Source organism: Oncorhynchus kisutch, unplaced genomic scaffold (assembly GCF_002021735.2).
Source record: "Oncorhynchus kisutch isolate 150728-3 unplaced genomic scaffold, Okis_V2 scaffold2116, whole genome shotgun sequence".
In the NCBI taxonomy this organism is placed as follows: Eukaryota; Metazoa; Chordata; class Actinopteri; order Salmoniformes; family Salmonidae; genus Oncorhynchus; species Oncorhynchus kisutch.
This window is the reverse complement of record NW_022264061.1, coordinates 3944-21307: the sequence shown is the minus strand read 5'-3', so window position 1 is coordinate 21307 and position 17364 is coordinate 3944. Positions and strand designations below refer to the sequence as shown.

At 37.8% G+C, this 17364-nt stretch overlaps 1 long non-coding RNA gene across 2 annotated transcripts; it reads right to left on the bottom strand.

The window, feature by feature from the left end:
• Nucleotides 1-535: 535 nt before the first annotated feature.
• On the bottom strand, nt 536-16321 carry LOC109884111 (uncharacterized). 2 transcript variants are annotated; one of them, XR_004208615.1, is made up of 7 exons: nt 16048-16321; nt 15593-15669; nt 15374-15475; nt 14154-15285; nt 13895-14037; nt 4285-4379; nt 536-1085 (listed from the first exon to the last, which is right to left on the bottom strand). It is a non-coding gene; the product is annotated as an uncharacterized LOC109884111 (long non-coding RNA). The 2 variants fall into 2 exon arrangements; XR_004208616.1 differs by lacking the exon at nt 4285-4379 and having other exon boundaries at nt 16048-16304.
• Nucleotides 16322-17364: the final 1043 nt, after the last annotated feature.

Genomic DNA, 17364 nt, shown 5'->3' with positions numbered 1-17364 from the left:
TAACGTACCATTGGACAGTGGGTTCAGATACAAGGTAACATGGTTCATTTGGGTTTATCCTGAACATGTGTAAGTGGTTGGAAACGGGTAGTATGTGTCGCTACAGAATACTGCACAGATGTTTTAAATGTGAATATTTTATCCAACAGCAGTGTTGTGTTGCTGGTTGGGCAGAGTTCACACTTTTGGGACTATCCCATTGGTTCCTTTGTACTGGGTAAGCTAAGCAAAAAATATATACTAACATTACAAGAGAGAGGTCAAAGAAAAAAACTGTTTCTTGATCAGCACTTACTCTGGGACGCTTTGTGAATACATTCTCTGGTCATATGTCCATGCATGACACAACACATTTAGTGGTCAATTCTGGTACTGCGATAACTTTACTGATAAGGACTGTTTTCTATCTATTAAATAAAGTGTTTTTACTGTGCTATTAACTGACACCATTAAGAAGGAAAACACTGGAGTTACAATTAGTACATTATAATACTTAGTAATACAGTATACCTGACAAGTAAATTACATACCTGGATCACAGTATATAGATGTATTTAATCAGTAGAATGAACACATGGAACATATGGAACAGAATGGAAGCAAACATAGAACACTGCTGCATTTCAAATGGATTGATAACTGTAAAAACTTTAAGTTTTTAAATGAAAACAGTATCTTGTTAGATTGTTATGTGCACACCATAGTGGTAAAAATAGTAAATATGGTAAAGAAAAAGAATGATAAACCACAGCCTATAAGACCACAGTTCCACTCCCCTGGGCCTGATGAATGGTGGACACACTGCACATAGCTCTGGAGTCTTTAAAGACATGAATACATCTTTCAATGTAGTTACACATAGAAACAGAAACAGTTTAAGCCTAACAGTGAAAACCAGAACAACTCCATGAGATATGGGGTTACAGTAGCTATTATAATTAGACTACGGTGTGAACGGTTTTTCACACACCAAGTAATTTGAAGTACATGTTGCAGCCTTCCAACTCTTCAATGGGTCTGATGCCGTCTGTGAGATCTCAACACACTCGCCATGGATATTATTTGGTTCCCCTTCCATCCAATAGCTATAAACAACACAGAGAATCAGAGTTGAAAATCATCCAATACAACATAGAGAATCAGACAGTTAACCTAGTGCCCAGGCTCAGTTGTTACCATTCTACAGAGAGAATCAGACAGTTAACCTAGTCCCCAGGCTCAGTTGTTACCATTCTACATAGAGAATCAGACAGTTAACCTAGTCCCCAGGCTCAGTTGTTACCATTATATAGAGAGAATCAGACAGTTAACCTAGTCCCCAGGCTGTTGTTACCATTATATAGAGAGAATCAGACAGTTAACCTAGTCCCCAATCTCAGTTGTTATCCATTCTACAGAGAGAATCAGACAGTTAACCTAGTCACCAGGCTCAGTTGTTACCATTCTACAGAGAGAATCAGATAGTTAACCTAGTCCCCAGGCTCAGTTGTTACCATTCTACATAGAGAATCAGACAGTTAACCTAGTCCCCAGGCTCAGTTGTTACCATTCTACAGAGAGAATCAGACAGTTAACCTAGTCCCCAGGCTCAGTTGTTACCATTATACAGAGAGAATCAGACAGTTAACCTAGTCCCCAGGCTCAGTTGTTACCGTTCTACAGAGAGAATCAGATGGTTAACCTAGTCCCCAGGCTCAGTTGTTACCATTATACATAGAGAATCAGACAGTTAACCTAGTCCCCAGGCTGTTGTTACCATTATATAGAGAGAATCAGACAGTTAACCTAGTCCCCAATCTCAGTTGTTATCCATTCTACAGAGAGAATTAGACAGTTAACCAAGTCCCCAGGCTCAGATGTTACCATTCTACAGAGAGAATCAGACAGTTAACCTAGTCCCCAGGCACAGTTGTTACCATTATACAGAGAGAATCAGACAGTTAACCTAGTCCCCAGGTTCAGTTGTTACCATTCTACATAGAGAATCAGACAGTTAACCTAGTCCCCAGGCTCAGATGTTACCATTCTACAGAGAGAATCAGACAGTTAACCTAGTCCCCAGGCACAGTTGTTACCATTATACAGAGAGAATCAGACAGTTAACCTAGTCCCCAGGCTCAGTTGTTACCATTCTACATAGAGAATCAGACAGTTAACCTAGTCCCCAGGCTCAGTTGTTACCATTCGACAGAGAGAATCAGACAGTTAACCTAGTCCCCAGGCACAGTTGTTACCATTATACATAGAGAATCAGACAGTTAACCTAGTCCCCAGGCTCAGTTGTTACCATTCGACAGAGAGAATCAGACAGTTAACCTAGTCCCCAGGCTCAGTTGTTACCATTCGACAGAGAGAATCAGACAGTTAACCTAGTCCCCAGGCTCAGTTGTTACCATTCGACAGAGAGAATCAGACAGTTAACCTAGTCCCCAGGCTCAGTTGTTACCATTCGACAGAGAGAATCAGACAGTTAACCTAGTCCCCAGGCTCAGTTGTTACCATTCTACAGAGAGAATCAGACAGTTAACCTAGTCCCCAGGCACAGTTGTTACCATTCGACAGAGAGAATCAGACTGTTAACCTAGTCCCCAGGCACAGTTGTTACCATTCTACAGAGAGAATCAGACTGTTAACCTAGTCCCCAGGCTCAGTTGTTACCATTCTACAGAGAGAATCAGACAGTTAACCTAGTCCCCAGGCTCAGTTGTTACCATTCTACAGAGAGAATCAGACAGTTAACCTAGTCCCCAGGCTCAGTTGTTACCATTCTACAGAGAGAATCAGACAGTTAACCTAGTCCCCAGGCTCAGTTGTTACCATTCGACAGAGAGAATCAGACAGTTAACCTAGTCCCCAGGCTCAGTTGTTACCATTCGACAGAGAGAATCAGACAGTTAACCTAGTCCCCAGGCTCAGTTGTTACCATTCGACAGAGAGAATCAGACAGTTAACCTAGTCCCCAGGCACAGTTGTTACCATTCGACAGAGAGAATCAGACTGTTAACCTAGTCCCCAGGCACAGTTGTTACCATTCTACAGAGAGAATCAGACTGTTAACCTAGTCCCCAGGCTCAGTTGTTACCATTCTACAGAGAGAATCAGACAGTTAACCTAGTCCCCAGGCTCAGTTGTTACCATTCGACAGAGAGAATCAGACAGTTAACCTAGTCCCCAGGCTCAGTTGTTACCATTCTACAGAGAGAATCAGACAGTTAACCTAGTCCCCAGGCTCAGTTGTTACCATTCTACAGAGAGAATCAGACAGTTAACCTAGTCCCCAGGCTCAGTTGTTACCGTTCGACAGAGAGAATCAGACAGTTAACCTAGTCCCCAGGTTCAGTTGTTACCATTCTACAGAGAGAATCAGACAGTTAACCTAGTCCCCAGGCTCAGTTGTTACCGTTCGACAGAGAGAATCAGACAGTTAACCTAGTCCCCAGGTTCAGTTGTTACCATTCTACATAGAGAATCAGACAGTTAACCTAGTCCCCAGGCTCAGTTGTTACCATTCTACAGAGAGAATCAGACAGTTAACCTAGTCCCCAGGCTCAGTTGTTACCATTATACAGAGAGAATCAGACAGTTAACCTAGTCCCCAGGCTCAGTTGTTACCATTCTACATAGAGAATCAGACTGTTAACCTAGTCCCCAGGTTCAGTTGTTACCATTATACAGAGAGAATCAGACAGTTAACCTAGTCCCCAGGCTCAGTTGTTACCATTCTACAGAGAGAATCAGACTGTTAACCTAGTCCCCAGGCTCAGTTGTTACCATTATACATAGAGAATCAGACAGTTGACCTAGTCACCAGACTCAGTTGTTACCATTCGACAGAGAGAATCAGACAGTTAACCTAGTCCCCAGGCTCAGTTGTTACCATTATACAGAGAGAATCAGACAGTTAACCTAGTCCCCAGGGTCAGTTGTTACCATTATACAGAGAGAATCAGACAGTTAACCTAGTCCCCAGGCTCAGTTGTTACCATTATACAGAGAGAATCAGACAGTTAACCTAGTCCCCAGGCTCAGTTGTTACCATTATACATAGAGAATCAGACAGTTGACCTAGTCACCAGACTCAGTTGTTACCATTCGACAGAGAGGGAGAGAGATAACCTAGTCCCCAGGCTCAGTTGTTACCATTCGACAGAGAGGGAGAGAGATAACCTAGTCCCCAGGCTCAGTTGTTACCATTCGACAGAGAGGGAGAGAGAGCTGGCTGAGGACAAGATTATCTGGCTGTATAAAGTAATTTATTACAACAGAGATACCCAGTTCACTTACGCAGTGTTAAACGGTGTTTTGTCAACCCACTTCCAGATTCCGTATTCTTTATATATTCCAATCCAGACATTCTTCTTAAATCCATGGATAAATATCTATGATATAATTGTGGATGAAAAACAATGGCCATAATTTAATCTCCACAGCAGAGAAACACTTTTACATTTTATAAATAATAGTAGTAGTAGTCTAGTAGTAGTAGTAGTCTAATAGTAGTAGTAGTCTAAATAGTAGTAGTAGTCTAATAGTAGTAGTAGTCCTAATAGTGTAGTAGTCTAATAGTAGTAGTAGTCCTAATAGTAGTAGTAGTAGTCTAATAGTAGTAGTAGTAGTCTAATAGTAGTAGTAGTAGTCTAATAGTAGTAGTAAGTCTAATAGTAGTAGTAGTCTAATAGTAGTAGTAGTCTAATAGTAGTAGCAGTATAATAGTAGTAGTAGTAGTCTAATAGTAGTAGTAGTCTAATAGTAGTAGTAGTCTAATAGTAGTAGTAGTCTAATAGTAGTAGTAGTCTAATAGTAGTAGTTGTCTATAGTAGGTCTAATAGTAGTAGTAGTCTAATAGTAGTAGTAGTCTAATAGTAGTAGTAGTCTAATAGTAGTAGTAGTCTATAGTAGTAGTAGTAGTAGTAGTAGTAGTAGTAGTAGTAGTCGAATAGTAGTAGTAGTCTAATAGTAGTAGTAGTCTAATAGTAGTAGTAGTCTAATAGTAGTAGTAGTAGTAGTAGTAGTAGTAGTAGTCTAATAGTAGTAGTAGTCTAATAGTAGTAGTAGTCTAATAGTAGTAGTAGTCTAATAGTAGTAGTAGTCTAATAGTAGTAGTAGTAGTAGTAGTAGTAGTAGTAGTAGTCTAATAGTAGTAGTAGTAGTAGTAGTCTAATAGTAGTAGTAGTAGTCTAATAGTAGTAGTAGTAGTAGTCTAATAGTAGTAGTAGTAGTCTAATAGTAGTAGTAGTAGTAGTCTAATAGTAGTAGTAGTAGTCTAATAGTAGTAGTAGTAGTCTAATAGTAGTAGTAGTAGTCTAATAGTAGTAGTAGTCTAATAGTAGTAGTAGTAGTCTAATAGTAGTAGTAGTCTAATAGTAGTAGTAGTAGTCTAATAGTAGTAGTAGTAGTAGTCTAATAGTAGTAGTAGTAGTCTAATAGTAGTAGTAGTAGTCTAATAGTAGTAGTAGTAGTCTAATAGTAGTAGTAGTCTAATAGTAGTAAGTAGTAGTCTAATAGTAGTAGTAGTCTAATAGTAGTAGTAGTAGTCTAATAGTAGTAGTAGTCTAATAATAGTAGTAGTAGTCTAATAGTAGTAGTAGTAGTCTAATAGTAGTAGTAGTAGTCTAATAGTAGTAGTAGTAGTCTAATAGTAGTAGTTAGTATATAGTAGTAGTAGTAGTCTAATAGTAGTAGTAGTATAATAGTAGTAGTAGTCTAATAGTAGTAGTAGTATAATAGTAGTAGTAGCTAATAGTAGTAGTAGGCTAATAGTAGTAGTAGTCTAATAGTAGTAGTAGTCTAATAGTAGTAGTAGTTAAAGTATAGTATATAATAGTAGTAGTAGTCTAATAGTAGTAGTAGTATAATAGTAGTAGTAGTATAATAGTAGTAGTAGTCTAATAGTAGTAGTAGTCTAATAGTAGTAGTAGTCTAATAGTAGTAGTAGTAGTCTAATAGTAGTAGTAGTCTAATAGTAGTAGTAGTCTAATAGTAGTAGTAGTCTAATAGTAGTAGTAGTCTAATAGTAGTAGTAGTAGTCTAATAGTAGTAGTAGTATAATAGTAGTAGTAGTCTAATAGTAGTAGTAGTCTAATAGTAGTAGTAGTCTAATAGTAGTAGTAGTTAATAGTAGTAGTAGTCTAATAGTAGTAGTAGTAGTCAATAGTAGTAGTAGTCTAATAGTAGTAGTAGTAGTCTAATAGTAGTAGTAGTCTAATAGTAGTAGTAGTCTAATAGTAGTAGTAGTCTAATAGTAGTAGTAGTAGTCTCATAGTAGTAGTAGTCTAATAGTAGTAGTAGTATAATAGTAGTAGTAGTCTAATAGTAAGTAGTAGTCATATAGTAGTAGTAGTCTAATAGTAGTAGTAGTCTAATAGTAGTAGTAGTAGTCTATAGTAGTAGTAGTAGCTAATAGTAGTAGTAGTATCTAATAGTAGTAGTAGTCTAATAGTAGTAGTAGTGTCTAATAGTAGTAGTAGTCTAATAGTAGTAGTAGTAGTCTAATAGTAGTAGTAGTCTAATAGTAGTAGTAGTAGTCTAATAGCGTAGTAGTAGTAGTCTAATAGTAGTAGTAGATCTAATAGTAGTAGTAGTCTAATAGTAGTAGTAGTCTAATAGTAGTATAGTCTATATAGTAGTAGTAGTCTAATAGTAGTAGTAGTCTAATAGTAGTAGTAGTCTAATAGTAGTAGTAGTCTAATAGTAGTAGTAGTAGTCTATAGAGTAGTAGTCTATAGTAGTAGTAGTATAATAGTAGTAGTAGTCTAATAGTGTAGAGTAGTCTAATAGTAGTAGTAGTCGTCTAATAGTAGTAGTAGTCTAATAGTAGTAGTAGTCTAATAGTAAGTAGTAGTCTAATAGTAGTAGTAGTCTAATAGTAGTAGTAGCTAATAGTAGTAGTAGTCTAATAGTTAGTAGTAGTCTAATAGTAGTAGTAGTCTAATAGTAGTAGTAGTCTAATAGTAGTAGTAGTCTAATAGTAGTAGTAGTATAATAGTAGTAGTAGTCTAATAGTAGTAGTCGTCTAATACGTATAGTAGTATGTAGTTAGTTTCTTAATTAGTAGTAGTAGTCTAATAGTAGTAGTAGTCTAATAGTAGTAGTAGGTCTATATAGTAGTAGTAGTCTAATAGTAGTAGTAGTCTAATAGTAGTAGTAGTCTAATAGTAGTAGTAGTATAATAGTAGTAGTAGTAGTTAATAGTAGTAGTAGTCTAATAGTAGTAGTAGTCTAATAGTAGTAGTAGTCTAATAGTAGTAGTAGTCTAATAGTAGTAGTAGTCTAATAGTAGTAGTAGTATAATAGTAGTAGTAGTCTAATAGTAGTAGTAGTAGTCTAATAGTAGTAGTAGTCTAATAGTAGTAGTAGTCTAATAGTAGTAGTAGTCTAATAGTAGTAGTAGTCTAATAGTAGTAGTAGTCTAATAGTAGTAGTAGTCTAATAGTAGTAGTAGTCTAATAGTAGAGTAGTATAATAGTAGTAGTAGTCTAATAGTAGTAGTAGTCTAATAGTAGTAGTAGTAGTCTAATAGTAGGTAGTAGTCTAATAGTAGTAGTAGTCTAATAGTAGTAGTTAGTAGTAGTCTAATAGTAGATAGTCTAATAGTAGTAGAGTCTAATAGTATAGTAGTCTAATAGTAGTAGTAGTAGTCTATAGTAGTAGTAGTCTAATAGTAGTAGTAGTAGTCTAATAGTAGTAGTAGTATAATAGTAGTAGTAGCTAATAGTAGTAGTAGTCTAATGTATAGTAGTCTAATAGTAGTAGTAGTTAGTCTAATAGTAGTAGTAGTCCTAATAGTAGTAGTAGTCTAATAGTAGTTAGTAGTTAAAGTAGTAGTAGTCTAATAGTAGTAAGTATAGTCTAATAGTAGTAGTAGTCTAATAGTAGTAGTAGTAGTCTAATAGTAGTAGTAGTAGTCTAATAGTAGTAGTAGTTAGTCTAATAGTAGTAGTAGTAGTCTAATATAGTAGTAGTATATATAGTAGTAGTAGTTGTCTAATAGTAGTAGTAGTATAATAGTAGTAGTAGTCTAATAGTAGTAGTAGTATAATAGTAGTAGTAGTCTAATAGTAGTAGTAGTCTAATAGTAGTAGTAGTCTAATAGTAGTAGTAGTATAATAGTAGTAGTAGTATAATAGTAGTAGTAGTATAATAGTAGTAGTAGTCTAATAGTAGTAGTAGTCTAATAGTAGTAGTAGTCTAAATAGTAGTAGTAGTCTAATAGTAGTAGTAGTCTAATAGTAGTAGTAGTAGTAATAGTAGTAGTGAGTAGTCTAATAGTAGTATAGTAGTCTAATAGTAGTAGTAGTCTAATAGTATAGTAGTCTAATAGTAGTAGTAGTCTAATAGTAGTAGTGTCTAATAGTAGTAGTAGTATAATAGTATAGTAGTAGTCTAATAGTAGTAGTAGTCTAATAGTAGTAGTAGTCTAATAGTAGTAGTAGTCTAATAGTAGTAGTAGTCTAATAGTAGTAGTAGTATAATAGTAGTAGTAGTCTAATGTATTAGTAGTAGTCTAATAGTAGTAGTAGTAGTCTAATAGTAGTAGTAGTCTAATAGTAGTAGTAGTCTAATAGTAGTATAGTCTACATAGTAGTAGTAGTCTAATAGTAGTAGTAGTCTAATAGTAGTAGTAGTAGTCTAATAGTAGTAGTAGTCTAATAGTAGTAGTAGTATAATAGTAGTAGTAGTCTAATAGTAGTAGTAGTCTAATAGTAGTAGTAGTAGTCTAATAGTAGTAGTAGTCTAATAGTAGTAGTAGTCTAATAGTAGTAGTAGTCCTAATATAGTAGTAGTAGCTAATAGTAGTAGTAGTAGTCTAATAGTAGTAGTAGTAGTCTAATAGTAGTAGTAGTCTAATAGTAGTAGTAGTCTAATAGTAAGTAGTAGTCTAATAGTAAGTAGTAGTATAATAGTAGTAGTAGTCTAATAGTAGTAGTCAGTCTAATAGTAGTAGTAGTAGTCTAATAGTTAGTAGTAAGTAGTAGTCTAATAGTAGTAGTAGTCTAAATAGTAGTAGTAGTCTAATAGTAGTAGTAGTAGTCTAATAGTAGTTAGTAGTCTAATAGTAGTAGTAGTAGTCTAAATAGTAGTAGTAGTAGTCTAATAGTAGTAGTAGTCTTATAGTAGTAGTAGTAGTCTAATAGTAGTAGTAGTTCTAATAGTAGTAGTAGTAGTCTAATAGTAGTAAGTAGTCTAATAGTAGTAGTATAGTCTAATAGTAGTAGTAGTAGTCTAATAGAGTAGTAGTCTAATAGTAGTAGTAGTCTAATAGTAGTTAGTAGTGAGTCTAATAGTAGTAGTAGTCTAATAGTAGTAGTAGTAGTCTAATAGTAGTAGTAGTAGTCTAATAGTAGGTAGTTAATAGTGTAGTAGTATAGTAGTAGTAGTAGTCTAATAGTAGTAGTAGTAGTCTATAGTAGTAGTAGTCTAATAGTAGTAGTAGTAGTCTAATAGTAGTAGTAGTAGTCTAATAGTAGTAGTAGTCTAATAGTAGTAGTAGTAGTCTAATAGTAGTAGTAGTCTAATAGTAGTAGTCAATAGTAGTAGTGTCTAAGTAGTAGTAGTCTAATAGTAGTAGTAGTCTAATAGTAGTAGTAGTTTTAAAGCCTAATAGTAGTAGTAGTAGTTCTAATAGTAGTAGTAGTCTAATAGTAGTAGTAGTAGTCTAATAGTAGTAGTAGTCTATATAGTAGTAGTATTAGTAGTGTAGTCTAATAGTAGTAGTAGTCTAATAGTAGTAGTAGTAGTCTAATAGTAGTAGTAGTCTAATAGTAAGTAGTAGTAAATAGTAGTAGTAGTCTAATAGTAGTAGTAGTCTAATAGTAGTAGTAGTCTAATAGTAGTAGTAGTCTAATAGTAGTAGTAGTCTAATAGTAGTAGTAGTAGTCTAATAGTAGTAGTAGTCTAATAGTAGTAGTAGTCTAATAGTAGTAGTAGTCTAATAGTAGTAGTAGTATAATAGTAGTAGTAGTCTAATAGTAGTAGTAGTCTAATAGTAGTAGTAGTCTAATAGTAGTAGTAGTCTAATAGTAGTAGTAGTCTAATAGTAGTAGTAGTAGTCTAATAGTAGTAGTAGTCTAATAGTAGTAGTAGTCTAATAGTAGTAGTAGTCTAATAGTAGTAATAGTCTAATAGTAGTAGTAGTAGTCTAATAGTAGTAGTTGTAGTATAATGTACTCAGCCTGGTAACTAGACATACAAGGGGATTTTAGGATTCTTGAAAAGGTCCTGAGTACTTCCATATATTCCTTTCTCAGAACTCACAAAAAAAATACAAAACTGTTGCAGAACACTGGTGCAAACTCATGATGCTCGAGGGGAAGCGTGCTCAGACCACACAGACCAAGCTCTGACGACTGCAATAAGGCAGTTCACAATGATCTAGCAAGCTGGGAGAGTACTTGATTGTGTTGTGTTGAATAATTGTTGTTCTAACTTCATAGGGGTAGGGGGCAGTATTTTGACGTTTGGATGACAAACGTGCCCAAAGTAAACTGCCTGTTACTCAGGCTCAGAAGCTAGGGTATGCATTGGATAGACAACACTCTGAAGTTTCTAAAACTGTTAAAATATTGTCTGTGGGTATAACAGAACTGATTTGGCAAGCGAAACCCCGAGGACAATCCATCCAGGAAAATATTTTTTGAGGTCATTGGACTTTTCAATGCTTTTCTATAGGTAAGCCAAAAAATTGGGACCCAGATTGCAGTTCCTATGGCTTCCACTAGATGTCAACAGTCTTTAGAAATTGTTTCATGCTTGTTTTTTGAAAAATGAAGAAGTATTTGTAGTTTTTCGAAGTATCCCTCAGAAGGTCTCTAGTCTTTTGGTGCGCATAACTGAGTGCGCGCTCCTCGTTCTTTTTCTCCAGTATTGAACACAGTATATTCCGTCTGAAATTGTATCGATTAATTACATATTAGGTTACCTGAGGTTGGATTAGAAATGTTGTTTGAAGTTTACAGGTAACTTTTAGATTCCTTTGTAGGCATGTTGGGAGTTGGAACAGGTGGATTTCTACATCAAACACTCCAAATAAACAAAACATTTTGGGATGTGAAGAAGGACTTTATCAAACAAAACGCCCATTCTTTGTGTAACAGGGACGCTATGGATTGCAAAAAGATGAAGACCTTCAAAGGTGAGTGATTTATTTTATCGCTATTTCGGTTTTTTGTGTCGACAGTGCTGCTTTGGAAAAAATGTTACTGCTGAATGTGTGCGGGGCGCTGTCCTCAGACAATCGAATGCTATGCTTTCGCCATAAAGCCTATTGTAATTTGGACAACGTGGTTCGATTACCAAGATTCTAAGCTAAAGACTCATGTATGACACTTGTATTTTCATGAATGTTTAATATTACAACTTCCGTATTTTGAATTTCGCGCTCTGCAATTTCACCGGATGTTGTCCCACCTACCCCTAAGCAGTTTTAAATCTACCCCAACCCATAGCTCTAACCTTAACCTTAACCACTAACCATAATCCCTAACCTTAACCCCTAACCATAACCACTAACCATTTGAATTGTTTCGGTTATAACCCTGTAACCACACAGAATTAACCCTGTAAGTACACAGAATTAACCGTGTAACCACACAGAAATAACCCTGTAACACACAGAATTAACCCTGTAACCACACAGAATTAACCGTGTAACCACACAGAATTAACCCTGTAACCACACAGAATTAACCCTGTAACCACACAGAATACACAAGGCTGAGGGGCCAGACGGATTACCAGGACGTGTGCTCCGGGCATGTGCTGACCAACTGGCAGGTGTCTTCACTGACATGTTCACCATGTCCCTGATTAATACCAACATGTTTCAAGCAGACCACTATAGTCCCTGTGCCCAATAACACAAAGGCAACCTGCCTAAATGACTACAGACCCGTAGCACTCACGTTTGTAATAATGATGTGTTTTTGAAAGGTTGGTAATGGCTCACATCAACACAATTATCTCAGAAATCCTATACCCACTCCAATGTACATACCGGCCAAACAGATCCACAGATGATGCAATCTCTATTGCACTCCACACTGCCCTTTCCCACCTGGACAAAAGGAACACCTATGTGAGAATGCTATTCGTTGACTACAGCTCTGCGTTCAACACCATAGTACCCTCAAAGCTCATCACTAAGCTAAGGATCCAAACACCTCCCTCTGCAACTTCCTGACAGGCCACCCCCAGGTGGTGAGGGTAGGTAGCAACACATCTGCCACGCTGATCCTTAACACTGGAGCTCCTCTGGGGTGCTTGCTGAGTCCCCTCCTGGTGTCCCTGTTCACCCACGACTGAATGGCAAGGCATGACTCCAACACCATCATTAAGTTTGCAGATGACAAAACAGTGGTAGGCCTGATCACCGACAACGACGAGACAGTCGATAGGGAGGAAGTCAGAGACCTGGCCGGGTGGTGCCAGAATAACAACCTATCCCTCAACATAACCAAGGCTAAGGAGATTTTTGTGGACTACAGGAAAAGGAGGACAGAGCACGGCCCCATTCTCATCGATGGGGCTGTAGTGGAGCAGGTTGAGAGCTTCAAGTTCCTTGGTGTCCACATCAACAACAAACTAGAATGGTCCAAACACACCAAGACATTCGTGAAGAGGGCACGACAAAGCCTTTTCCCCCTCAGGACACTAAAAAGATTTGGCATGGGTCGTGAGATCCTCAAAAGGTTCTTCAGCTGCAACATCGAGAGCATCCTGACCGGTTGCATCACTGCCTGGTACGGCAACTGCTCGGCATCTGACCGCAAGGCACTACAGAGGGTAGTGCGTACAGCCCAGTACATCACTGGGGCTAAGCTGCCTGCCATCCAGGACCTCTACACCAGGCGGTGTCAGAGGAAGGCCCTAAAAATTGTCAAAGACCCCAGCCACCCCAGTCATAGACTGTTCTCTCTACTACCGCATGGCAAGCGGTACCCTAGTCTAGGACAAAAAGGCTTCTCAACAGTTTTTACCCCAAAGCCATAAGATTCTGATCAGGTAATCAAATGGCTACCCGGACTATTTACATTGTGTTCCCCCCCAACCCCTCTTTTTACGCTGCTGCTGCTCTCTGTTTATCATATATGCATAGTCACTTTAACTATACAGTCATGTACATACTACTTCAATAGGGCCGACCAATCAGTGCTCCAGCACAGTGGCTAACCGGGCTATCTGCATTGTGTCCCGCCACCCGCCACCCCCACCTACCACCCCGTCAACCCCTCTTTTACGGTACTGCTACTCTCGGTTCATAATATATGCATAGTCACTTTAACCATATCTACATGTACATACTACCTCAATCAGTCTGACTAACCGGTGTCTGTATGTAGCCTCACTACTTTTATAGCCTCTCTACTTTTATAGCCTCGCTACTGTATATAGCCTCGCTACTGTATATAGCCTCGCTACTGTATATAGCCTATCTTTTTACTGTTGTTTTATTTCTTTACCTATTGTTCACCAAATAACTTTTTTGCACTATTGGTTAGAGCCTGCAAGTAAGCATTTCACTGTAAGGTCCTACACCTGTCGTATTCATCGCACGTGAACAAATAAACTTTGATATGATTTGATTTTGATTTGAATTAACCCTGTAACCACGCGGATGCATCAAAAATAGACTTTCATCCAGATTTCATAGAATTTTGATGTGAAACTATGAGATCAGGTTGCAACCTCAGCTGTTATACTATATGGTCTCATGCAACCTGCTTTTTTCTGACAGGAAGTATATTTTTATAAATTGACAGTGACATGAACATTGGTGATACAATTGGTTACAAGTGTTGAATACTAGTCAGAGAAGATAGATAATAATAATACTTTTAATAATAACAATAATAATGAAACAGTAGTATTATAGTATTACTAATGTATTATCTATTACCTGTTCTTCTTTGCTGTTTATAATAACCAAGTCAGCACCGATTGTTCTGCACTCCTTCTGACCACTCGCAGCTCCTTTCATCGTGGAGGAGAGAAAATAACAGCTGGTGCCAAACTTCCACCATCCATCCAGACAGGGTTTCTCTGAGATAATCACAACAGAACAGCAGGCATTTAAAAGTCTACAAATATATTACATCTCTTCTAAGTATGAAATGAAATTATAATTCTAAATTATGAGAATAAAAGACTGTACTCACCATAGAACTTAAGCCTGGTCTGTAACTGGTCTCTTTCCAGAGTTATTGTGGTGAGCTTATTCTGCAACTGGTCTCTCTCCTTAGTTTTGGTTGTGAGACTATTCTGTAGCTGGTTTTTCTCTGCAGTCCTGGTATTTAGACTATTCTGCAACTGGTCTCTCTCCTTAGTTTGGTTGTGAGACTATTCTGTAGCTGGTTTTTCTCTGCAGTCCTGGTATTTAGACTATTCTGCAACTGGTCTCTCTCCTTAGTTTTAGTTGTGAGACTATTCTGTAGCTGGTTTTTCTCTGTGGTCCTGGTATTTAGACTATTCTGCAACTGGTCTCTCTCTTTTGTCCTTGAGTTAAGACTATTCTTTAATAGATCTCTTTCAGCAGTCATAACTTTAAGACTATTTTGCTGCTGATCCCTGTCTTTGGTCCTTGTGATGAGAATATTTGTAGCTGGTCTCTCTCTGTAGTCCTGGTATTAGGCTATTTTGTAGCTGGTCTCGCTCAGTGGTCCTGTTATTTAGACTTTTCTGTAGCTGGTCTCTCTCTGTGGTCCTGGTATTTAGACTATTCTGTAGCTGGTCTCTCTCCTTAGTTTTTTTGTTCAGGCTATTCTGCAATTGATCACTTTCCTGTGTTTGTGTGGTGAGAGAATTCTGCAACTGATATTTCTCCTTACTTTTGGTTGTGAGACTATTCTGTAGCTGGTCTCTCTCTTCAGTCAGGTTGTTGTAACTGCTCTGTAGCTGGTCTCTCTCTTCAGTCAGGTTGTTGTAACTGCCTCTGTAGCTGGTCTCTCTCTTCAGTCAGGGTGTTGTAACTGCTCTGTAGCTGGTCTCTCTCTTTAGTCAGGGTGTTGTAACTGGTGTGTAGCTGGTCTCTCTCTTTAGTCAGGGTGTTATAGCTTCTCTGTAGCTGGTCTCTCTCTTTAGTCAGAGTGTTGTAACTAGTCTGTATCTGGTCTTTCTCTTTCTGAAACTGGTCTCTCTCTTTAGTCAGGGTGTTATAACTGGTCTGTAGATGGTCTTCCTCTTTAGTCAAGTTATGATAGCTGTTGGGTTGCTGATCTCCTTCTTTAGTCAGAAGGCTGTAACTGGTCTGTTGGTCTCTCTCTGTTGAGTAGTGATGATCAATGACTCCATCTGTAAAAGGGAAAGGTTAATCAATTATTCAAATATGTGTAACCATCACACCATTGAAGCCATTTCTGTCGAAACATTCTAAACTTACAGTAGACAAACAGGCCTAAGATCCCAGCCAATAGAAGAACACACAGCAGCCCCAGACACACTGCAGCAACTCCAGAGGGTCTCTTCCACCACTGAAAATTAGCTGAATAACAGGGAATGATCATGTAAGATCTTTGAACTCTCTCTGGTGATGTTCAAATATTTATATTATCCAGGATTGTAAAGAACAAAAGCTGTGTGTTTGTACTTGAATTGATACCTGAAAATGTAACACTGGGCTTGTTGGGAGACGTGTCGTCATCAATATCCATGGTCTGCATTATTGGATTTCTCCACCTGTGTTTGTATAGATTGTCTCTTACATTTCTAGAAGTTAAATGCTATATTTTCCTCTGTTACTTCAGCTCTAGTATAGATTTGTATCTGTGCCTTATGTGTCATCAAGTCAAATACTTGAGGTGAGTTTGACATCGCTTACCCAGTACAAAGGACAAAAAAGGATAGTCCCAAGTGCAAACTCTACCCAGCTTGCAACACATGCAGGTCAAGCTAAATCAAGAACACTTCAGGATCTGACATAGTTAAGTTCCTTTGACCCAGTTACGGTGAACCTGTTTAGTCCCCCAGACACACTAACATATTACATAAGAATCAGACAGTAAACACACCTCATAAAATGATCATATTTGGTGTAATATGGAAAATGAATCTTACCACAGTCTTTGAGAGTTGAAAACGGATACATCCAAATATGTTATATTGGTTTGTTAAGACAAACTTAACGTGATGAACTGAGTGAGGATGAAATGTAAGATTGGAGTAACGTGTCCACATGTTTTTTATAATCTGAATGACCCCACCTTTCGTGTCAACATCAGCATATCCTGTCGATTATTTGTCCAAACAATTATGAACTAATATACCACTAGGTGGTAGGTTCAGATACAAGGTAACATGTGGATAACAAGCAGTAAGTGAAGCTCAAGTCAAACTGAAAGTTCAAGCTACAGAATGCTGCATGGTAGTGTTTCATATCCCCTCTCTCTCAAGCACATGAGCTACAGGGGTCAAAGGTATAATTTAGGTTCAAATGAATGGTTCAATGTTCAGCTACTCCAAAATCTAAAGCTTAGAAACTTGGAAGGCTAAATATCAAAATATGTCTGTACCTTATTTAACCTATTGTAGAGTTGATTGCTGAATTTACAGCGACTTGGTGGTCTATTCTACGGTTGCTAGCTTAAGTTAGAGATGCTCGTTAGCCTATTACGTAATTTACATCTCTGGGTGGGTTGATTTGTATCTGAAAGTGGGCGCCCTGCCAGTAAGGCCGGTGAGCAAGTCTGCTGTCTCACTGCCCAAATCATTTTCTGAACTTTCTAACCCTGTTTGTGTCCTGACCTACAGTAACCCTTTTCTAGTTGCTAACTGGGTAGCTAGCCTGTTGTAGAGCCACTTGCCTGGTGAGTGCTTGTAGCTAACTAGGTAGCTAGCTTGTTGTAGAGCCACTTGCCTGCTGAGTGCTTGTTGCTAACTAGGTAGCTAGCCAGTTGTAGAGCCACCTGCCTGCTGAGTGCTTGTTGCTAACTGGGTAGCTAGCCTGTTGTAGAGCCACCTGCCTGCTGAATGCTTGTTGATAACTGGGAGCTAGCCTGTTGTAGAGCCACCTGCCTGCTGAGTGCTTGTTGCTAACTGGGTAGCTAGCCTGTTGTTGTAAGGCATTGTAGGGGCTACTGTAGGTCAACCAAGATCATGTGGTTTACAAGAAACTGTATAGGACTTTAAGAAGTCACATGGTACCACTGTGGAGTGTTAGGTGGATTCCTTCTTATTACTCTGACACAGCTCCTCCACTTCTCTTTTTCTCACACCAAACTTTCATATTTTCATCTTTCACTTTCTTCTGTAATTTCTGTAAAATTTTAGACGCATGTAAAACCTAAGAAAGTGCTGCACCAGCAGACTAAAGTCAGGGCCCATATTTATCAAACGTGTCAGTGCAGGAGTGCTGATCTAGGATCTGTTTATCCT